Source organism: Balaenoptera musculus, chromosome 7 (assembly GCF_009873245.2).
Source record: "Balaenoptera musculus isolate JJ_BM4_2016_0621 chromosome 7, mBalMus1.pri.v3, whole genome shotgun sequence".
NCBI lineage: Eukaryota > Metazoa > Chordata > Mammalia > Artiodactyla > Balaenopteridae > Balaenoptera > Balaenoptera musculus.
Genome location: NC_045791.1, coordinates 104,065,690 through 104,090,378, shown reverse-complemented (window position 1 = coordinate 104,090,378; position 24,689 = coordinate 104,065,690). Strand labels below are relative to the sequence as shown.

The following is a 24,689-nucleotide window of genomic DNA, read 5'->3' as shown; positions in this document are numbered from 1 at the left end:
AGGAATCTTAAAAATCTATAAAGTCAATTGGTGGTAAATCACCCAGAGCCAAATGGCTGGCTGTTCCTGAGAATAGAGATTCTTTACCTTTGGGAGCCATTTCCGAAGTAATTCCTTAGCTCTCCTCCTCCCTTCCCTGTCTACAGAGCAGACACGAAGAGTGGATACTTTTCTCGTGGAGAGAGACAGGTACTTGGATAGAGCCAGGAAAAGCACCATCATGCCTTGATTGATGCATCAGAGTGTCATTACCCAGGACACTTCTTGGTAATGGATCTGCTGATAGTGCATTTGACTTTTATGAGCATTTTGGTTTATCAGAAGCAAACCTCATTTCCATGGTTATGGACTGCACTTAGTTTCTATGTTGATTTCATAGCAGTGTCAACCAAACTCTTCCTGCAGTAGGGCTCCCAGGGAAAAGATGGGTAAGGAGACAGACAGTGCTGAGAAACTGGTTGGCTTCCTAGTTCTGGTTTCTTCCCTCACTGGCATTACCATGTAAGGTTAAAATTAGTTCAGCTCTACCCAAGGCAAAATTGTTAAGTAGGTGAAACTTGCTAAGAGGCCTCCCTTTATTTAGTTTCCTCTCCCCCATCCCCAGCCACCCAACACTCCCCGTGGTCCTCACAGGTCCTGGGTGCACCTCCTTGGGCTACTGCCTTGGGAGCCTCCTTGGGAGCTGAGGGAAAATATATACACACGTAGGTTACAAAACTCCATAATCTCAGAATATCGTGGTCGCTGATTCCTTTCAGAAAATCCCTTAGCCTGCCACTTTTGTTTTTTCTCAGCATGAGGCTCACCAAAATCATCCTCTTTAGTATCTTTCTGCCCCATCTCCATAGAGTTAAGGGTATATCAGTCTACTAGGGCTGCCATAAAAAAATATCACAGACTGGGTGGCTTGAACAACAGAAATTTATTCCCTCACAGTTCTGGAGGCTGCAAGTCCAAGATCAAGGTGTTGGCAAGTTTGGTGTCTCCTGAGGCCTCTCTCCTTGGTTGCAGATGCCACCTTCTCACTGTGTCCTCATGTGGTCTTTCCTCTGTGTATGTGCATCCCTGGTGTCTCTTCTTCTTCTTATAAGGACACTGGTCATATTGGATTAGGGCCCCACCCTTATGACCCCATTTAACCTTAATTAGTTCTTGAAAGGCCCTATGTACAAATACAGTTACGTTAAGGGTTAGGGTTTCAACATAAGACTTTAAGGGGGGAACACAATTCGATCTATAACCAAAGGGTATCAGGTATTACAGGAGAAAGAGCATGAATTTTGGAGCAAAGACAGACTTGGCTCATTTATTTAATCTCTCTGCACTTCAATTTTCCTTTTCATTTCTTTCTATTAAGTATTATTAAAATTAATATTAAGGGCTTCCCTGGGAGTGCAATGGTTAAGAATCCGCCTGCCAATGCAGGGGACACAGGTTCAAGCTCTGGTCTGGGAAGATCCCACATGCCGTGGAGCAACTAAGCCCATGCACCACAACTACTGAGCCTGCACTCTAGAGCCCACGAGCCACAACTACTGAGCCTGCATGCCACAGCTACTGAAGCCCGCTCACCTAGACCCCATGCTCTGCAACAAGAGAAGCCACTGCAGTGAGAAGCCCATGCACTGCAACGAAGAGTAGCCCGTGCTCACCGCAACTAGAGAAAGCCTGCTTACAGCAATGAAGACCCAACGCAGCCAAAAATTAATTAATTAATTAATTAACATTAAATATTATAAATAATATTCCCTTGCTATTCGATGAAGATGACAGGTCATCTGAATCTAATGTTACATTCTTTATACACATGATCTAGTACTTTTAGAACTAGTTGGGAAGTCAGAAATAATTTAGTCCATTTCCTGTGACTCATGTGAGGAAAATATTTCAAACAGGTTAAGTCAGAAGTGATAGGTGTCCCTCCCTACAACCACACTACCAGATGTTATGTTACAATTAAATTCTGACATAAGAAAGACAGACACCACGGGAGTCCAAAACATGTTTCTGGAAGCTCAGTGGGGTGCCCCCTCCCATCCACTCTGGCACCCTACAGGAACCTTCTCAGGAAAGTTTCTCTCTGGGACAAGTGCACCTAAATTATAATGACCTAATCAGCTACCCCTCTAGCTAGATCAAGCAACTAAATCGTGGGTTAAGTGAAAGATTTTGGAATGCATGGAGTTCTAGACAGGGCGTAACCCAGAAACATTTGGTTATGGAGCTTACTTCTTACATTGTTCAAAAAAAAGGCAGAGAGACACTTGTACAATCTTACTTGTCAGCTTCATACCTTGCACATCATCCATTTCAGCAATTAAAAATAATTTCTGACATTTCTTCTGCTAATTAATTAGCCCTCTGGTACTGATTTAGAAGGCAAAATTCGAAGTGCTTGCTGTAATGGCCTCTAGAGGGAGACTCCTCAGGGCACAGACTCAAATTACCTTGCACACACAGACAAGCATACTACTGGCTCCTCTGAGGTATTTAAGGTAAATACCTAAGGATATAACACTTGCCTAAGGAAACACGGCTGGCTAAAACCAGAATCCAAGCCTTCTCACTTCTAACTCTCAAACACAGTGTTTGTTCTGAGTCACGAAGCTTTCTTTACGTACAATCTGCATACTACAACTCATCAGACCACCTCTACAGACAGTACACAGAAATCTGCTCCTCAGAACCACAACTGAGCCTAGTCAAGACTCTATTATGTTCTATATACTGTACTTATTAAAACAGAAAAAGATATTAGATATTTTCTAACACTTACTGTCTCTCAAATTTTAAAGATTTTTTTTTAAGTGACAAAACCCAATATTGGTGAGGACAAAAAAAAAAAAAAAAGGGAGCCCCTTAATACTCATGGAGAAGAGTGTAAATTGGCTTGGCAATATCTACCAAAAACCTTAAAGTCATCCATGCCCTTTGACCCAGATATTCTACTCCTAAGGAATTTATCAGAGACATGTACAACATTTTTTATATAAGAATGTTTGTCATAGGTTAATTATAATAATGAAAAATCAGTGCTGACCTAAGGGTCCAATAGTTAGGACTAGTTAAATAATCATGGCCCATTTAGATGATGGAATACTCTGTGGCCAATAAAACAATTTGTGAAGAAATGATTAATAACATAGATCAATGTTAATGATCATTTGTTAAAAGGCTCAGAAGTGTATACACCCCTGCTCCAAATATTTAAAGGAAAATATTTATATGTGCAGAGGGAAGGAGCATATTAGCTTGGCAATAAATAAATGCAATTATTTCACATCACAGATACAGCTTGAAGGAAGCTAAAGTGTAGCCCCCAAATATTTGTGAGTTGGGTACTAACTCTCATGGTATTAGCTTATTTTAAGTCAAAGTGCATAGGCATTTATTGTTATATATTTATCTCTATTTTGAAAACCTTAAAATCTGTAAATACTGTTTTGAACATCTTATCAGCTGCGAATGTTTTGTTAATGAACAACCCTGCCTGCAAGAAAAGCCACAGAGGAGCTTCCCAGGGGTTTTGCGACTGTTTAGATTTGGCTGGAACATGGGTTTCATCAGGCTCCCAATCACCTGTGAGCAGTGCGTGACTGACTGTCTTTTCATGGATGAAGAAGTCGACAGCAGACAGTGAAATAACTTGTCCCAGCTCCTCTCCCAGGCAGAGGCCGACCTAGAAAGAGTCTAGTTCTCTTTCATTGCCTCATACCCTCTCCAGGAAGGGCAGGCGGCCAGTCTCATTATAGGACACACACCATCATTTGGTATCTTAATAGAAATCATGTGACCCGTGAGAATTCTTTAAAATTTTAATTTAAATTTAGCATGTTTTCTCAGATATTTCCAGTGAATCGTTTTAATAAATTTGAAAATTGAGCTACTTTTATTTATTTATTTTTTGACAGCTTGTTGCACTTTAACGTGTAATACTCGAGGTACAAGAAAATTGCATCTAACATTGTTATAAATAAAAGAAATCAGATCAGTCATCAAGGGCTCCAGAGTGAACAGCAGCTTCATAATCTCCATGCTTATCATCTTTGCCTTCTGGGTGTAGTTTAATAAGATCAATTCGAAGAATGGTAATTGCAGCTTCAGTTGCAAATTTCAAACTCTTAACTTTGTCTATGGTTGGTTCATACACCCCTGCTTGTTTGTTGTCTCAGGGTTTACCATTGACCAAGTCAAGACCAATCCATTTTAGATTTTTGCGTTCTGAGCCTCATTATGAAAAGCTCTTAATTTTGCAACCAGATCTGTGGAGTCTTGGGCAGCATTAACTGCCAGAGTATTAGGAATAACAAGAAGAGATCTTGCAAACTCGGCAATAGCAAGCTGTTCCCGGGAGCCCATGCTGGTTGCGTAGTTTTCAAGGTATACGGAAAGGGCTGCTTCTACAACACCCCTACCCGGAACCACAGATTTTTACTCCAAAACTCTCGCCACACAAAGAGCATCAGGTAAAGAGCGCTCCATCTCGCCACACATGAAATCATTTGCCCCACGTAAGATGAATGACGCAAAGGTATGAGCCTTAGTGCTTTTAATCAAGATCATCATCACAAATTCTCTCCTGTACCAACATTGAAGCTTCAAAAGTTTCTTCACCTTCCAAATGAAAATTGAGCTACTTTTAAAAGAGAGGTCTGAGATTCCTCATTGATCCCGACGTCTCTTCTGCACGAATTATTATGGCAAGACGACAAGGTGTTTGTCATTCACCCAGTGAAGGTCCCTAAAGCTTAAGTCCTTTTCCCACCAGGAGAGGAACTCAGGAGGCACTGGGAAAAGGTGGGCCCAGTGGGCATCTCAGGATTTGAGTATATTTGGACAATATATACCCGACCCCGGTTCCCCAGGTTCAGAGATTGTGCTACTCCCATCACTACACTTGAAAAATCCTGCTGCTGGGACACAAGCAGAGACTCTGGTGTTAGAAGGGTCTGGGTTTAAACCCTGGTCTCTGTCATTTACCTGGGGCAAATGTCTTTTTTAAAAATATTTATTTATTTATTATTTTTGGCTGCGTCAGGTCTTTGTTGAGGCATGTGGGATCTTTCGCTGTGGCATGGGCTCTTTGTTGCGGCACGCGGGCTTCTCTCTAGTTGTGGCATGCGGGTTTTTCTCCCTCTAGTTGTGGTGCACGGGCTCCAGAGCGCATGGGCTCTGTAGTTTGCAGCACGGGCTCTCTAGTTGTGGTGCGTGGGCTTAGTTGCCATGTGGTATGTGGGATCTTAGATCCCCCACCAGGGATCGAACCTACGTCCCCTGCATTGGAAGGCGGATTCTTTACCACTGGACCACCAGGAACATCTCTTTTGGGCAAATGTCTTAATCTCTTGTGACCTCAGTTTCTTCATCTCCAAAATGGAAACAACCACGATGCCCACTTCATTGAATTTGGAGGGATGACCTGGGATAAATCCAAAGTGCCCAGCACGATGCCAGGCACATGATGCCAGCCCGTGAGCTCCGTAGAGGACGGTCCTTGCCTCTTTCCTTCCCTCTTTCCCTCTTGTTCCCTTGCTGGTCACCCCTTCATACTTATAACACACTCAGCCCCCAAATACCTACAGATCAGAACCTTGTCTTTTTCTAATCAACTATCTAACAATATTCAACCATACTTCATTGGGACTTCTGTGGCGGTCCAGTGGTTAAGACTCCACGCTTCCACTGCAGGGGGCACGGGTTCCATCCCTGGTCAGGGAACTAAGATGCCGCATGGTCAAAAAGAAAACAAAAACAAAAACATACTTCATCAAGTTCTGCTTTCTTAGTTGTATTCTTCAAAGATCTTTATTTCAGCTTTTCACTCTGACTTGGTATTTGACTTTTCTAATCATCAATAATCATTAAGAATTGCACATTCTTTGCAGTAAGTATTTTCTCAACAGCATAATTAAATAGTCATCCATCTATCCAGTCAATAAACAAAGTTGCTCATGAAGGATTAGGGTGACTTGCCAGATACCGCATACTAAATGGGACATTCTGACTCTTTCTAAGCATCTGTCCAGGAAATACGATTGTAATTTAGCACACGACTGTTTCTGCTTTCTCCTGCAGACTGTTGTTATTCTATCAGATCAAATTTCTCCGTTTTGGAAATCATATATAATTTGGGGATTTTACAGAGTGGGGTTGAGATTGTGTCAGAGAGAGTTTATGAAATTAGATATTTTATTTGATGAAGAAGGATTTTGTTATCTGAACATTCTACTGAGAAATGGAGAAGCAAGAATTGCAAGGGCAAACTGTGAGTAATTTTACCTTTTGATATTACTCAAAAGCTCACAAAGCACTGGCATTCTAAAATGTAGAAAGATGTATTTTAAATGAATTATGAAGATTATTTTAGTTCACTGCATATTTAAACTATAAACAATTATGATATGCTTTTGGTCCAAATTTACAACTTCAAATATGTGTTCCCCTATGTGTCTATGTTTGGCTCAATTGGTCTAAACACAGCAAAACTTAGATTTTCAGCTATTGAAAATTTTCCTCTGGAATAGTAGCAATTTTTATACATTAGTAATAAAAGCATCATTATTAAATATGGGAAAGATGAGTCTGAGGCTGAAATGAAAATGGAATAAATGGAAGTTTTTAATAAGGGAAAACTGACTACACTGAAATGTTTCTTCCTTTAAGAACTCAGAAATGAAGCTGTCCTCGGAGAGTCGAATTAATGCACCTCTAACACAGTGGGTGTGATTAGGAATCGGTGGCAGACATTGTTGGTTGCTCCCCGGCATTCATTTGCCCACCTGCTCTTCCCACATGAACCCTGATTTTTCCCATAGCCTCTCTCCTCTGCATTGCTTGTGCTCAGTGCATGGGCCTCACCTCTAGCCCCAGGGGGTGGGACATGATGGGTCTAAGCCATTCCTTGTAGGTTCGTTCCCCCTGCCAATGATTGGTATGGGCATGGGCATGTGACAAAATTTTGGCCAATGAGACAGCAGGAGAAATCTGCAGGAGCTTCTGGGAAAGATTTTATCACTTATAAGGAGTGTTGACTGAAAAAAAAATGCACAACCTAAAAGTTGAGAATTATGTTTTATTTGGCAGACTTTCTGAGGACTTCAAGCCCGGGAGGCAGCTTCTCAGACAGGATATATAGGAGTTTTGTGACAAAGCAGGTAGTCGGAACATCAAAAGATTACTGTTAATTAAAGAAAACCAGATATGCCAAGTTAATGAATTTAGCACTTTTCTATCTGGGAAGATGCAAGAATCTGGGCTCATTGAAATCTTTCCTTTAGCTATCTAGGGCCAGTATCCTGTTTCTTTCCCATCCTGAGTCCCCTCAGGGTGCACTGCTGGAGGTGGCTGCAGGGGCTGAGGGCTTGGCAGTGGGCAGCCCATTGGTCTCCATCCTGAGCTTCCTCAGGGCTCACCATCCAGGATGGCTGTAGTGGCTTGACGGCTGCAACATCCTTTGTTTACTGATATGGCAGGCAACATTTTTCATTCACAGGAGAAACACAGCCCCTTTTTGGGCACTGGCTGTTGTGTTTTGATGTGATCACTGGAGAAGCAGCAGCCATTTTGTGACTATGAGGGGAGCCAGCATGAGGTGACAAGAATGTTTCCTGGAGGAGACAGAACCAATAGATTGTGGAGAGAAGGAGCCAGAGCACTGTCCCTGTGTTTGGAACCTCTTTTTCTTTAAACTTGTTTTTATGTGAAATAATGCCATGTTCCATCAGATTTAATACACCATCCATTGAATGTCATAGCATTATTTATTATATAGAAAGAAATAACACTGTTAAGGAAACTGAAACACAATGGTTTTCTATCACTTGTTTTATAGTTATTGAAAGAGCTCTTTTATTCTTCACTAGACATGTATTTTATTATGTTATTTTTAGCAATTATATTACAGTGGACCCTTGGTTAACACAGGTTTGCACTGCACAGGCCCACATATAGGCAGGTTTTTGTTTTTATTGTTTTTTTTTTTTTTTAATGACTGTATTTGGAGGTAGAGTCTTATTTATTTTATTTTATTTATTTATTTATTTTTGGCTGCATTGGGTCTTCATTGCTGCACTCAGGCTTTCTTCTAGTTGTGGTGAGCAGGGGCTGCTCTTTGTTGTGGTGCATGGGCTTCTCACTGCAGTGGCTTCTCTTGTTGCGGAGCACAGGCTCTAGGTGCATGCGCTTCGGTAGTTGTGGCACACGGGCTTAGTTGCTCCACAGCATGTGGGATCTTCCTGGACCAGGCCTTGAACCCATGTCCCCTGCATTGGCAGGCGGATTCTTTCTTAACCACTACACCACCAGGGAAGCCCTACGCAGTTTTTTTCCACTAAATACATACTACAGGACTACATGACCTGCGTTTGGTTGAATCCACGGATGTATTAGGGGAACCACTGACCAAAACTGCCCGCCCTGGACAGGCACGATAGTAACGACTGGCATGAGTTATCTTACAACAGGAGATCCTGGTAAGGAACATGGAACTAACAAGCTACCACCAACTGGAAGAATTCGGGAAAGGCCAAAAGGAGAGAGGAGACGCCAGTCCATATATCCTATCAACCTCCCAGAATCCTTCTCAATGGAATACATCTTGGCTGAGCGATGCATGAGCCACCAGGAAGGACCCTGAGTCAGAATGATTGACCAGAGACAACCCAGAAACTAACCCCATCACCATAAAACCTGAGACTGCAAGCCACATGGCAGAGCGGTTCTCCTGGCTTCCCTTACCCTGCTGCTCTTCGCCCGGGTGCCCCTTCCCAATAAAGTCTCTTGTTTTGTCAGCACATGTGTTTCCTCGGACAATTCATTTGCGAGTATTAGACAAGAGCCCACTCTCAGCCGCTGGAAGGGGTCCCCCTTCCTGCAACATGCAAAACTTTCAATAGGAGGGTAGACGATGAAGTTATACAAGGATTTATAACTGCATGGAGGGTCAGTGGCTGCCCCCGCCTTGTTGTTCAAGGGTCAACTGTACTTCATTAGTTTTATAAATTATATTAACATAATATATGTATTACATTAATTTTAATATAATAAATTTACATTAGCCTTGTATATACCTAAAAATGGAAAATATAAGTAGAATAAATAGATGAAGGTATTCCTAAAACTTCCCCATATTCAACGTGTGAGTCTTTAATGTTTTACTCAGAATATTATCTCTGTGGCGTCGAGAGCATGGTGATAACAGCAGTAAAGTGCTGGGCTCTTAAGCTGGCTCTGCAGTGACTTAGAGCTAGCTTCCTTTTGATTTCCACTTTGGGAAAGCTGTAAACATCTCAGATTCACCCCTACTCCCTCCCATTTTCATCCTGGATTCAAACTGTGCTCTCCCACAACTTTTGGATTTTCTTCCAAACTACTGCTTTCATGCTTAGCTCCAGTTTCTGGCTACTATGAATAAAGGTTCTATAAACATTTGTGTACAAGTTTTTGCCCTCTTTTACCCTTTAAGTTGTTAACCATCTTCTATTAGTTAACAATCCTTAATAATAAATTGTCTCTGGTAAAATAAGTATGGTTTCTCTCTCCTCAATGGAATTTGCTTGAGATACCTGGCATGGTATCTCATTTTTTCATTTATTTTGCAGGGTACTTGGTGAGAGCTTTTAATCTGGGAATACTTCACGTCTAGGACATTTTCTTGTATACTTTTTTCTGGAATTTCTTTTTTCCAGGTATTGGACATCCTGGTCTAATTCTTTTATTATGTTTTTTTCCCTATTGCCCATCATTTACTTTTGATTCTTTTTTTCTAGGAGATATTCTCAATTTTATCCTCCAACCCTTCTATGCAGTTTTTCATTTTTTCCTATATATTTTTATTTTCTAAAAGCTCTTTTTAGTTTTCTGAGTGTTTCTTTTTTATTGTGTACTGTCCTTGTTTCATGGATACAATAACTTTCTTATCCTTCTGAGGATATTACTGATGAGTATTTTGTTCTGCCTTTGTTCATTGTCTTTGTTTTTTCCAAAGCTACATTTCCTGTATGTTGTTGTTATTGTTAATTTGTTTTGGCTTTCCTCAAAAGCCTGATAACTCATCACCGTTCACGTGTATTCAGGAGTAGGGTGCTAGGAAGCTGACTGGAAGATCTGGGCATTTGAGCAGGGCTTGTCCAGAGGAGGACCTCACCGTAGGGTGACCTGCTGAAGCTCTTTGGTTGGAGGCTCCTGACTATCAACATCTTGAGATCTCGTTTCAGCCTGGTGAAGAATCTTCCAGCTTTCTTCCTGGAGGGTATAAACCTGGCTGCCCACAGCTTTCTGTGAGCCACTGGCAAGTCAGAGTGAGTCTCCCAGTTCAGTATGTGGATTTTCCCTTAATCCCTTGCCATATTCAGCCCTGAGTTCCTCTGTCCCCAGTGGCCTGGGGTCCTGAGTCCATTGTATCCCTAGTTTACCCCTCCAGAGACCAAACTTCCGGTCTTCTCCTGGGTGGTGAGGCAAAGCTCTTGCTGGTTGTGCAAAGGAGAGTAGGGGATGAAGATGAAGGTGGTTCTAACCACATTTTAAACAGGCTGTTGGGAATTCCCTGGTGGTCCAGTGGTTAGGACTCAGCACTATCATTGCTGGGGCCCAGGTTCGATCCCTGGTCAGGGAAATAGGATCACACACACACACACACACACACACACACACACACACACACACAAACAGGATGTCAAACATCCTTCTTGTTCGAAGGTCCTTTTCTACTCTAGCATTCAAAAAGAACCTATTTCCGCCTATTCCTGAGCCGCCCTGCCCTGAGGTTCTGGGGCACAAATCTGATTACTTCCTGACTTCCCTACCACTAGCTTAGAATTCAGCTTTTTCAGGGCTGTTAAATCAGCTACCAGTAAGTCATCTGCTTTTCAGCATGCAAAATTGTTGCCTTTGTCGCCTTTCCCATTCTCTTTGTCTTTGTGGGTTTATGCTTTAGAAAAACCCTATAATTATTGTTTTAGCGGCATTGCCAGAGGGAGGGAAGATATACAATAGTACTAGAACTAGAAGCTGCACTTTGTGTATCCTTAAGATGTTTAAAATGCTGTCAAGAGTCTGACATACTATATTTGCCATTTTAATTTAAATACATAGGCTAATGCAAATGATTAAGTTGGTAGTCAACGTTTAAACTTAGGAATATCTATTAAATTTATAATGATTTTAAGATGTTTAAACGTTTAAAAGAGTTTGATCATCTACATTTTAAAGTTTGTTTCTCTACAGTTTTATAAACATGTGGTTTGATTTTGTTAGATTTGTAATTATGTCTCTTTAGATTTCAGAAGTACTTGAGAAAACCAAATATATTAAATTCATGAGATAGATTGAAATGCTTAAGAGGATTTAATCATGTTTGTCAGTGTTATTTAAATTTAAGAGAATTTAATTTATTATATTTAAGAGTTTTGTGGCTTTAATTTATAATTTTTAAGGTAATTTGATTAAGTTCGTAAACTGTGCTTAAATGTTTAAGGGATTACAATTTGTTAAATGTATAAGCTAATTAAACATTAATCAAAGAACAATGAAAATGAGTGTTTTTAATGTTAATACAAAATTACTTGATTTACAATTGAATTTCCTAGATTTGTAAGTTGTATTTGAGATTTAAAGAAAAATAGGTTTTTAACTTCTAACTTTAATTGAATATTTGTGATAAACACAAATAATTGTAATAAACTTAAAATGTTTCTAATAAACTATAAGTAATTACAAATAATTGTAAAATAGATTTTCTTAAATCAGATTTAAAAGATTGATATAGGAATTTGGGGATTATTGGGTGGCCAGTTAGAAAAAGAAAATTGATTTATGCCTCACATTAGGATAAATTACAAATAGATCAAAGATCTGCATGTAAAAAAAATGAGACCATACAAGTACTAGAAGGAAAAAAAAATAGTGAATCCTCTTATTATCTTTCTAACTATGTCTCAAAATCCAAAAGCCAGAAAAGAGAAGATTTATACATTTGATTATATAAATATAAAAAACTTCTGTACGGCAAAGTCCCCAAAGACCTGTATGGAAATGTTTAAAGCAGCTTTGTTCATAATACACTGTACCTCCAAATTGGAAACAACCAAAATATCCATCAACTGGTAAATAGATAAATACATCCAAATGAAAAAATATTACACAGCAATAAGTAGAACTGCTCATACATGCAAAAACATGGTTGAATCTCAAAAGCATTATGCTAAGTGAAAGAAGCCAGATATAAAAAAGAACCAGATACACTGTATGATTCCATTTAGGGCATGTTGAAAAAGGCAAAACAGAAATCAGGTCAGTGGTACCAGGGGATGGAGGTGGGAAAGGGGACTCACTGCAAACGGACATGAGAAAACTTTTGGGGTTGGTGAAAATATTTTATATCTTTATTATGGTGGTGGTTATACATTTATCAAATTTATGGAACCTAAAAAGGGTAATTTTCACTGTACTAAAAGCATAGCAAGAAGCCTGATTTTTTTTTAAAAATACAGCAAAGACAAAAGAAAAATGACAAACTGGGAAAAACATTCACAGTTAATATCACCACAAAGGGTTAATCTCCCTAAAGAGTTTGTAGAAATAGAGAAACAACCAACAAATTAATTTTAAAAGTGAGCAAAAGACAGGAAAACCAAGTTCACAGGAAAAATATTCACATGGTCCATAAACATGAAAAGATGCTCAATTTCACTCAGAATAATAAAAAGCGTATTAAAATCACACCAACGTACGTGTTTTCTGTTTCTCATCTACCCAGACTGACAAAATCCTAAAGACTGAAAACACACTGTTAGCAAGGCTGTGGAGAAACAGGAAATCTGATGATTATGGTACAACAGCTAGGGAGGGAAATTTAGCATGATCTAATAATAAATGAGGTTCTCCATTGAGGTATTATTTGCAAAAGCTAAAAAGATTAGAAGCAACCTGAGTGTGGCAGCAGGAGACTGGTTGAATAAACTTTTCACACAACCATACAAAGGAGTATGTACTTGTCATCCTCTGTCCTAAAAAAGAATGAGGAAGATCTCCATGTGCTGCCGGGGAGGGACCTCCAGAACATATTGTGAGGTGAATCCCCCCGGTAGAACATTAGGTCCAGGAGGCTGGGAGTCTTTGATCGTTTTGCTCATTGCTATTATCTCAGGATCTAGAAGAGTGTCAGTAATATAGTAGGAGCTAAAAAAAAATAATAATTGTTGAATTAATGAATTGCCTGATCGTATCATGTTGTTTTTATTTTCCCTTATGGCTTATCTTTTTCTTATCAATTCATAAAAGGTCTTTTTATCCTAAGTAGTGGTTATAATTCTTTGTTTGATAAGGGTGTCAACTGACATTGTTTATGCTGTATGCACCATTTCAGTAATGTAAAGTTTTTTTCTTTTTCTTTTTTGGCTGCACCATGCGGCAAGCGGGATCTTAGTTCCCCAACCAGGGATTGAACCCGTGCCCCCTGCAATGGAAGCACGGAGTCCTAACCACTGGACCACCAGGGAAGTTCCCAACATTTTTTTCTAAACTTAAATCTTGAAATCTTTTCCCTTATGACTTTTGTGCTTCCTATGTTAAGAAGGCCTCCCACACTTGAAGGTTACTCATATATTTTCCTAAACTACATTCCTAATATTTAATATCAATATAATTCACTGCATCAATAAATCAAAGATAAAATATCTTAGGATTAGATTAATCAAAGTCCCAAAATGCTGACAAAATTCAGTAGCCATTCCTAATATAAATCCTAAGTAAAAAAAAAAAAAAATCCTAAGTAAAATAGTGATAGAACGAAACTACTTAAATATAAAATATATTTACACACACACACTCACATATATACAAACCCATACACCTGGTAAACACCATATTGAATGGTAAAATACTGAAGCCTTGACATATAAATCAGGAACAAGGCCACTTTTATTCAACAGTACTTTTGGTTTTCTAGCTAATACAATAAAATAAGAAAATAACTGGAAGGAAGAGAAGGTGTTTTAATAGATATGACAGCTAAAAATCTACTAGTGAATAGAATTCATGAAAATTTAATAGGGAGATTGGATATACGAAATTATACATAAAATAGCTTTATTTAAAATAAATAATTTATATATAATATTTATAATATAAGCAGTTAGAAATGGATATGGGAAAAAATGTACCCCACACACAATAATTTAAAACACTAAAATACCTAAAAATAACAAACATAAAGGTTACAGAGCCTAATAAAAAAGTGCTATTCAATTTTACTGATGGTCCTAATGCCAATACCTGAACAAATTGAGTGACATTTCATATTCTAAGATTGGAAATTTCAATTTCTAAAAAAAGAAACTCACCCTTTCCCAAATTAATATATAAACCTAATGCAACACCAATCAGAATTCACTTTCCTATTTTGGTAAGAGGACAAAATTTTGTAAAATTCATATGATAAAATAAATATGTGAAAATTGCCGAGAAAATCTTGGGAAGAAAGAATAATATCTTGCAATATATTAGAATGTAATATAAGGCAATTATAAATAAATAGTATGGTATTTGTATATAATAAACAAATTTATTGGTAGAATAGAATAAAGTTCAGAAGTAGCGTCAGATGTAAATGGGAAACTAATGTATGGTAAAGGTATTATTTCAACTTGAGAAGAAAAGGGTGAATTATTAATAAATAGTGTTGATATGATAAGGCATCTACTTAAAAGAAATAAATTTAAACTTCTACCTCCAACTACATTCAAAAATAAAATCTAGATGGACTATTATGATAAATGCAAAAAGTAATACTACAAGATTTTATGGGAAAAGTATTACTTTAAAAACAATAAATAATAATAATACCATTTTTATTTTATAAAGTGGCACAGGAATGAGGGATAGCACCACATGAAGACTTATTATGCATGCTTTAGTACCATCCTTATTCTCTGGCTGAAATCTTGGAATCAAAATTCTAGAGGTGACTGATCAGAAGCTATTATTTTGACTTGAAAATTCACTACAGAGGCGGTAGCTATTAGATTTGCTTCCTCTCCTAGGTCATGAGATCCAGAAATGTAACTTTAAGCAGTGTTCTTTATTTAAAAACATTCTGTTACAATAAATCATATTGGAGGTCCTACAGAATTCACGATTACTCTCATTTTCTCCTTACCATGCATCATGGCTTGGCTGTTTACACCACAGACACAATCTCTTACTAGGCAGATTTTCTGAAAGCAAATCTTGTACAATATTTTGCATAACGGAAAGAGAATAAATAAGAAAACTATACATACTGAACATAAATATTTTTTCCAATACATATCCAACATGAGTACTTTTGATTCAGGGGGGAAAAGAGTCATATAAGTAATGAGAGCAAAAAACACAGACATCATACCAAAGTGGATGGATGTCACTGAGTTCCTACAGGTGAAGGCACAAATGGGGCTTCAAGCGCATCAGAGCAGGTGCTTTGGACCCAGAGGAACATTCCAGGTGAGGGCTTACTAGCGGGTAGCCTTGGCGGGGCTCATAATCTCTGTTTGCCTGCTCTTGTTCATATCTTCTGGGAGGATTAACATGAACTGATATGTGTACATGTGCTTAGCAGGGTACCAGATACGTTTTAATTTTTCTTACCTATCGAATTATTACTAGAATTTGTTTACATGACAGGCCAAGAATACAGATGTAGTTCCCTAGGTTTAGAAGATGCACAGATCCACTCTTGCAGCTCCAGTTAAAAAACTTGATGAAACCCACAATTTTCTAAGTCTGGAGATGGTGGGACCATTCCCAAGTGCAGGAAGACAGTGTGAGTCAAGGCCACGCCAGTCACTTCTAACACACACTTTGCAGAGGCCTGACCCCAAAATACTAAGTGTGTCTGCCAGATGGGCGTGCTAGAAATCTCAAAGAAATTCAGAGTACTCTGCAAACAACAAGATCAAACCAAGAAAAAAAAAGCTCTGAACACAGATGCAAGTGGAGTTTTTTTTTTTTTTTTTTCTTTTTTTTTTTTTTTTTTTTTTTTTTTTTTTTTTGCATTAGTACAATATTATTTTTTCCAGGCATTCTGGAACAATGCCTGGAAAAAATAATACAATCTAGAACCCTCTCGCCAAAACCTTCCTGGATATGGGCAGGAAAAGTGACTAAGCAGGTAGGAAGGCCCCGGTGTCTATGGCTCCACTTCGCAGGGTGAATTTAGAGATGTACCTGCCCTTAAGCCTGTAAGCTGCTTCTTTATAAAATTACTATTTACAATTGGAAGGTGTCTACGGTTTCGCTTTTGGTACAAAATAGTAATCTACTGGTAAAAAACTTATTTTAAAAATCTCCCCCAGGAACTTTCCTGGTGGCGTAGGGTTTAACATTACGCACTCCCAATTCAAGGGGCCTGGGTTCCACCTCTGGTCAGGGAACTAGATCCCACATGCATGTCGCAACTAAGGAGCTGGCAAGACACAGCTAAGGAGCCTGCTTGCTGCAACTAAGACCCGGCACAACCAAGTAAATAAATAAATAAAACATTTCTTTTAAAATATCACCCCCAAGTTTCTCAGGGTCTAGTTAGAAGTAGCTCTGCTCTACACGTGCCAAATTCCCTGGCAGGGAAGGAGGGGACATCAGACCCAACTGACCAAGAAGCTGACAGTTTCTCTCTTGATTAGATAAACATTTGCCATCAAAAAGACTCCGCGGACTTCCCTGGTGGCGCAATGGTTAAGAATCTGCCTGCCAACGCGGGGGACACGGATTCGAGCCCTGATCCGGGAAGATCCCACATGCCGTGGAGCAACTAAACCTGTGTGCCACAATTACTGAGCCGGCGCTCTAGAGCCTGCGAGCCACAACTACTGAGCCCGTGTGCCACAACTACTGAAGCCCACGCACCTAGAGCCCATGCTCCGCAGCAAGAGAAGCTACCGCAATGAGAAGCTCACGCACCGCAACGAAGAGTAGCCCCCGCTTGCCGCAACTAGAGAAAGCCCGCACACAGCAACGAAGACCCAATGCAGCCAATAAATAAATAAATAAATTTATATTAAAAAAAAAAAAAAAAGAAAGACTCCGCACTTCCACTGCAGGGGCACAGGTTCAATCCCTGGTCGGGGAACTAATGTCCTGCATGCCATGCAGCCAAAAAAAAAAAACGAAAAGAAAGAAATACAGTTTCTCTCTCTGTCTCTCCTTTCTCTCCAGTGGGAGCTAGTTATGTTTCCTCTTGTTCCCTGGTGCTGTTCTCTTCAAATGCATCCTCAGGTACAGCCCTACTATTCGGTAAGGGGTCATTTCATAGTTTTATTTCTGTGTCTTCTTTCTGTTTCTCTCCACATGTTTCCCTCTTCCCTTGGTTTTCTTTCTTCTTGTTTGTAAAATGAACACCAGCCACCAAATACTTGCATCTATGCCCTTTTCAGTGCCTATCTGCTAGTCAAAAAACAAAAAAAACCCCAATAAAACATTTTTATTTCTGGGATTTAAATATTTCCTAATTATTAAATATATCAAAATTGGATATACTTCGTTGAAAATTCCTCAGCATCTGTTATGGATTGAACTGTGTTCTGCCCCAAATTCCTACGTTGAACTCCTAACCCCCACTGTGACAATATTTGGGGATGGGGCCTTTCAACAGGTAATTAGGGTTAAATGATGTCATAAGGGTGAGGCCCTAATCCATCAGGACTGATGTCCTCCTAAGAAGAGGAAGAAACACCAGGGATGCACATGTACACAGGAAGGGCCATGTGAGGACACAGTGGCGGGTGGCCATCTGCAAGCCAAGGAGAGAGGCCTCAGGAGAAACCAAACTTGCCAACACCTTGATCTTGGACTTCCCAGTTTCCAAAACTACGTGAAAATAAATTTCTGTTGTTAAAGCCACCCAATTTGTGGTATTTTATTATGACAGCCCCAGCAGACTAATACAGCTCCCAAAATGATAATGAGAAAATAATAACAGATCTCATCGAGTACGTACCCTGCACCACATGTAGGGTGCTGTATGCTTTATCCCATCCAGTCTTTACAACAACCCTAGGAGGTTAGTATCACTGTACATTTTACAGATGAATAAACTAAGACTCAAGGAAGTTTAGAAAAGCTTGCCCTAACTCATTCACTGCTTAGTAGAATCTGAATCCAGGTCTATCTGACCCCAAAGCCTCTAAATCTGTTCAACCTGTTACGTGATTGGAACGACCACAAGCCTCAGCTCTTCAATGTCCATAACCCCGGAGGGAAGCAGTCGTACTTATAATCCTAATGGTGCTGACCCATAAATTAATATTTGCCATTGGACGGGTTTTTAGCTTATATTTGATGGGGGTGTGATTGATGTGCTGAGAAGTCATGGCGTTTCATTCATTCCACATTTCACAAGGACTAGGGGCATTGCATTGTTCTAGGCAAAACAGACAAACCCCTGCCCCCATGGAGATTACTTTCTACTGGGGTGGGGGGGGAAGGGAGATGCAGATAAACAAAAAGAGTAAATATATTTCATAGTGTATTAGAACGTGATAAATGCTGTGAAGAAAAGTAAACAAGGAAGAGAAAATAGGGAGTGTTGGGTGGCAGATGGGGGTTCCATTTTAAATAGGGTGGTCAGGGCAGGTGTTATTTGAGGCCTGGAGAAGCCGATGGTGAGACAGTGGAGCTAGTAAAATGCTTTGCTGCTCACCCAGCATGCTCCGTGTAGCCCTCCCAAGCATGCAGGCAGTAAGCAAAGTTCCCTCAGCATCCTAGCCTAAAGCCGAGGTGCTCACTGGAGACAAATGGTACATGTATTTTATATTATAACCACGGGATTACACCTAATAGCCTTTCCTGCTAAACTGCAGGTTATAAGGGAGAATAAGAGCAAAACAGCCATCATGAGCACTTTATTCAGATGCTTTGACATTCACTCCTGCATCTGCTTTCACGTCTGCATGCTTTCTGTAGCCAGCTCCTTGAAAGCTTTTGTCTGGAACATCCTGGCCGCACAGCCTGTGGTGCTCCAAGGACAGTGGTGCTTCAAGGACAAAGGACGACCCTGCCTGAAAAAGTGTCAGCGTTACACCCCCTACCGGACTCTTAATTGCCCTCCCTACCATGTTGTGATAGATACTAAATTCCTGAGCCCACCTGGGCGACGGACGCCCACCTGGGCAACGGGACCTGTCCCAAATAAGGAAAGGCATCTGCCCTGTCCCACTCCCACCCTATAGAAGGAAGGTGTATGTGCCTCGACCAACCAGTAAATGAAATTTTCACCTCGGACCATTCCACTGTTTTCTGGCTATAAAAACTGATCAATAGCACATGTTCGGGCTCGACTCTCCCAGACTACTAGGAAGTTGGCCCGCTGTTCTGGCAGCGACCCTCTCTCTAATACATTCTATCTTCTTTACATTGTGCCTTGTGTCTGGAAATTCTTTTGCAACCCGCGTTCGGACCACGACACAGCGCGGTGCATCTTCCGTGGAGAAGGTGCTCGCAACACAATGAGGAATCGGCCTCTGAGTGGCCAGCATCCTGCTCCCTGGCCAGGCTCCTTTCTTATCGTCACTCCAGCAGGTTGTCTGGAAGTACCATGTTTTGATTATACTGCCATGCACTTGCACATGCATGTCCAATGCCTAGAGCATCCCCTGCTGCCTTGTCCTCTAGAAAAACTCATTCTTCAAGATGTAGTGTGAGTCACGTTATTGTGTCCTAACAGTCAGTAAAAGATCTTATTTGTCCGCCACTCACATGACTTGCTAGATTAACTTTGGCACCTTCCTCTTCTCTGTCTGAGGCTGAGTTCAAGTTTCAGAGGAGAGGTGAGTCCTCCATGCCATTATTTACAAGCCAGCGAGAGGTGAGATACCCTCCGTCCCATCTGTTCTTGGGTTATCATGGTAACTGGTAAGGGCAGCACCAGTCTCCTCCCAGTGCCCTCTTGGCAACACATTCCCCCTCCCCCACCGCTGGTGGATGCAGGAGGAGGCGTCTTCTGACTGCCTGAGTCCTGCCGGAGTCCCAGACCACACGGCTGGGGGCGCTGTGAGGTCTGTCCAGTCATTGCCTTCTCTTGCAACAAGCAGCCGGTGGGCGGCACCTGGACCTCCGAACAGACTCTCCCACTCGGCACCTGGTGGGGAGGGGGAGGGAGGAGGTCTGCTCAGCTCGGAGCCTCAATCTACCTGGGGAGTCTGACGGGTTTTTGACCTTCACCCCCCAAAGCAGCTTGGAAGGAAATGGCCAAGGACCCTTCACGTGGACCAGCGGCATCTAAATTCTCCTTCCCTCTTCTCTGCATGTCTTCTCCCACCTACAGTCTGGGAGGTTTGCTGGGTTGTAGAATAGGGGGGCAGGCTCTCTGCACATCCTAACCAATCTATTGTCTGTGCCAAAAACTTGTCTCCCCACCCCCCAAAGTTTGGGCTTTTGAAATGTAAAATCTTATGCCCTTGCATTTCAAAGCCTGGTCTTGGGGAACTCCCCTAAGCCAGGAATGAAACTGATTTAAAGGAGGAAAGCACTTATTAGAGAGAAAAGAAGATAAAATAATTCAAGGAAAAGTCCTCAATTAAACCTTAAGTTTTGTCTGGCCTGCGGTCTGGTATGATAGCGTAAATGTCCAAATATACAATTTAAAATAAAGCAATGCCTAAAAATATTTATATGAGGTACAGAAATTAAAATAATTTATAAAATGTTCTCTTGGGGAGAAAAAGCATTTTCTTGAAAAAAAGGTTAAAGGAAACATATTTTATTCAAAGAGTTCTTTTCCCAAGTTATACCCATGACCACAAATGCAACCTTGTGAGAGTTTTCATGCCAATATTTATGAAGTTCCATTCTAGGGTTCAAGTTTAACAGCTGGCCAAAGCATCCCAGGCTCTTTCTGTTTAAGCTAAACTGGAATCGAGCAAAATCATCTGACAAGCCATACAATCTAGATCTTTCCTGGCTTCTAGCCTCTGACTTCTGACCGCCAGTGGAACTCACCTTATCTCCACACCTCCTGTCTGTCCTTCATTCTCTTGCAGACTCAGCTCTTGATTTTTTATTTGGGCTGTTATTTTAACACAAGGTCTTGGTGCCATATGTCTTGTCAGCTCCCCAGTCCTAGGGCTCAGGGTGGCTCCCGGAAGCTATATGCTAAGATTCATTTTTTTTAAATAGATTTATGAGGGCATTCAGCCTCACTTATTTATTTTATTTTTTAAATATTTATTTATTTATTTATTTGGTTGTGCTGGTCTTAGTTGCGGCAGGAGGGCTCCTTAGTTATGGCATGTGAACTCTTAGTTGCAGCATGCATGTGGAATCTAGTTCCCTGACCACGGTTCAAACCCGGGCCCCCTGCATTGGTAGTGCGGAGTCTTCACCACCGTGCCACCAGGGAAGTCCCAAGGTTCATTTCTCCTGAGACAAAGTAACGTAAAATTTCCTCCAGTTGGCTGCCATCCATCGTGTTGCCTATTTTTCAGAGATGAGATTTTCAAACTGTTGTCTGTGCATTGTCTCAAATTCCTCATCCCATCTCTTTTCAACCTACTACACCCTAGCTCTGTAAGAAGATAGGGTAGGGGGTCCCCTGAGAAAGAGAACCAGGCACGGCTTTCTCGACAGAAGAAAAGCCATTTGGGGCCTAAGCCATTTGGTAATCTAAGCCTGGCCACAGTGCTTGCCCCTGAACAGGTATTAGTAATTAATGATCTTCAGGGAACAAAAGAATGCAGGAACAAAGTGTTATCAGGCAAGAGAAGTAACAACAGCAAAGGTAATATATCAGTTGTAAAGACTCCCAGTTCCGTTTCAGCAGTAAAGATTAGCCTGAAGCACTCAACCACCAGATCAACTGGAACCTAAGGGATGATGACATTGACCTTTTCTGTCCCTCGTAACTTCAGTCAGCTACAGCTTGGACTCTGTCCACCGACAGCCCAAGCCTCTTCATGAAGATGCATGTACCTTTAGCTTAAAACTTAACCAGCTTTGCTGCTTAGGAGATACTGCTGTGGAAAAGATCCCCTGTGTTCTCCTTACTCATTGCAAGCAATTATTAATCCTTCCTTCTCCTGATCTCTGGCTTGGTTGTGTCTTTTGGCTCAACACCCACCAAGAGACAAACCCGGTTTTTCAGGTAACAGCTCCACAGTGCTTCATGGGCACTGCTACTTCTTAAGTCAGCAGTGATCTCTGTAGTGCCTTAATTGGGAAACATTTACTCATTCATTCAAAAAAATTTATTGAGGGAATTCCCTGCCGGTCCAGTGGTTAGGACTCCCTCTGCCCTTTCACTGCTGCGGGCCTGGTTCAGTCCCTGGTCAGGGAACTTAAGATCGCGCAAGCCGCGTGGCACAGCCAAAAAAGAAAATTAAAACAAACAAACAACAACAACAACAAAAACAAAAAAATTTACTGTGTGTCAACCACGTGCCATGCACTTACTGTTCTAGGTGCTAGGGACACAGTAGTGTAGGAAATAATTAAAAGTCCCTATATCCATGGAGTTTACATTCTAGTAGCGGGAGAGGGACCATGTAGATTTACTTATTTATTGTTGTCCCTATTTCAGTGATATCCCAATCTCAACCCCCAAAAGCCTGGAAAAGCCTATACCTCTTCACCCCAATTTAACCAGTTGCTAAGTATCAGTTCAACTCCTAAATCTCTCTCTAATCCACCCCTTCTCTGTATTCCCACTACTTGCCTTAGTTTGGCCATGACGGAAATATTTACACCACAGAAACTGGCAATTGCTACGCATCAGGGATTTTTCCCTTGGAGAACCAGTTGTAAACCATTTACCAGCCCACTGCTGATTAAGGAACCCTAAGTATTTTCCTCTTGGACAGGTCCAAAGGTTTTCTATTCTCTACCAGCCCCTCCTTCATACATCTGCTGCCAGGGTGCTCCTTCTGAAACATCAATGGGATCGTGTCAACCCTCTGCTTAAAACTCTTCCAGGGTTCCCCATCCCTTTCAAGGCATTGGCACTACAGATAAAACGCTCCTTGATCTGGCCCTGTTGCTCTGTCCCAGCCTATGCCTTACCTTACGTTTTAATCTGTCTACAAACCAGTACCTGTACTTGTCTCCCTCTCCTCCGTGCCTTTGTGTTGGCTGTTTCTTCTGCCTGGAATACTTGGCTAACTCTCAGGCATCTCACAAGACTGTTAAGGTGTGCTATTTTGAGCTCCCTTTTCAAGGCCAGGCTGGTTACATGCCTCGTCCGTGTTCCCTCACAGGACCCTGTGCATAAATCTGTCACAGCATGTAAGCCACTGCACCGAAACTGCTTTACCTCTCGTGGAGTGTCTGGTTAGCCTGCTTGGGACTGCGACCTTCACTCTGATCCTGGAGAAGAACAGGGCTTTCTGTAGTCCTGTCTTTGGCCCTTCCCTCATCTTACTGGGTAGACGCTACACAGTCTTCCTGGGCGATCTCACCCATCCCTAAGACTCTTTCCTTGGCTTCCCACCATCAGTGTATTGATGATTCACCACTTATACCTCCAGCCCCAATCTTCTGGCCTAAGGAACATCTCTACCTGGATATGCCACCTCAATGTCTTCTCCTCTAGCCACCTCTTCCTGGGTTCTTGTGTGGGGAATGGCATTACCAGGGCTCAGCACACTCCAGCCAGCAGGCCAAATATGACCACAGCTTGAGCTAAGAATGGTTTCTACATTTTTAAAAAGGAAAGAACAAAAAAAACAAAAACACAAAGTAGAATATACAGTGGAGACCATATATGGCCCACAAAGCCTAAAACATTTCCTGGGCTTCCCTGGTGGTGCAGTGGTTTAGAATCCTCCTGCCAAAGCAGGACACACGGCTTCGAGCCCTGGTCCGGGAAGATCCCACACATCGCAGAGCAACTAAGCCCGTGCGCCACAACTACTGAGCCTGCGCTCTAGAGCCCATGAGCCACAACTACTGAGCCCACATGCCACAACTACTGAAGCCCGTGTGCCTAGAGCCTGTGCTCCACAACAAGAGAAGCCACCGCAATGAGAAGCCTGCGCACCGCAACGAAGAGTAGCCCTCGCTCGCCGCAGCTAGAGAAAGCCCGTGCACAGCAATGAAGACCCAACGCAGCCAAAAATAAATAAATAAATTTATTAAAAAAATAAAAAATAAAATAAAATAAAATATTTCCTGTATGGCACTTTACAGAAAAAGTTCCCCAACCTACAGGCATCACTGTTTGCCAAAGAACCTGGGAATCAATAATAGTATTAATCAATTAATAATAATAATTAGCAACAATTGAGTTTACCCTGTTGAGACACTGGGTGTGCTACACATTTCACTTTATTCTCTCTCTCAACCATGGAATATGAGGAGTCCCTGCCCATTTTTCTGAGCCAGTTAGGACCCATGCCCATGCCACTGTCTACTGTACAACTTTCTCTCTTACTCCAAATCCAAACAGTAACCAGGTCCTCAAATATTTTTTATCCTCCTAAACATCTCTCAAATTTGTTGATTTATATTCTTTACAACTACATCTTCCAGTCCGTAAGATCCTAGAAAGCAAGGACAAGTATTTTTTCTTTTCTGCGTGTTCAGCATCTGCTGTTAAAGATAATTATGTGGGGCTTCCCCGGTGGCGCAGTGGTTAAGAATCCGCCTGCCAATGCAGGCGACACGGGTTCAAGCCCTGGGCCGGGAAGATCCCACATGCCGCGGAGCAACTAAGCCCATGCACCGCA

The 24,689-nt window shown here is 41.2% G+C and overlaps 1 protein-coding gene, 1 non-coding gene and 1 pseudogene across 2 annotated transcripts in view; 1 reads left to right on the top strand and 2 right to left on the bottom strand.

Annotated features, from left to right (window-relative positions):
• Nucleotides 1-24,689, bottom strand: part of FBXO36 (F-box protein 36) — a 100,526-nt gene that overhangs the window by 43,274 nt on the left and 32,563 nt on the right. The window lies entirely within an intron of this gene.
• LOC118897767 lies at nucleotides 3,989-19,604 on the bottom strand (annotated as a pseudogene).
• On the top strand, nucleotides 10,541-10,612 carry TRNAD-AUC. The gene has a single exon. It is a non-coding gene; the product is annotated as a tRNA-Asp (tRNA).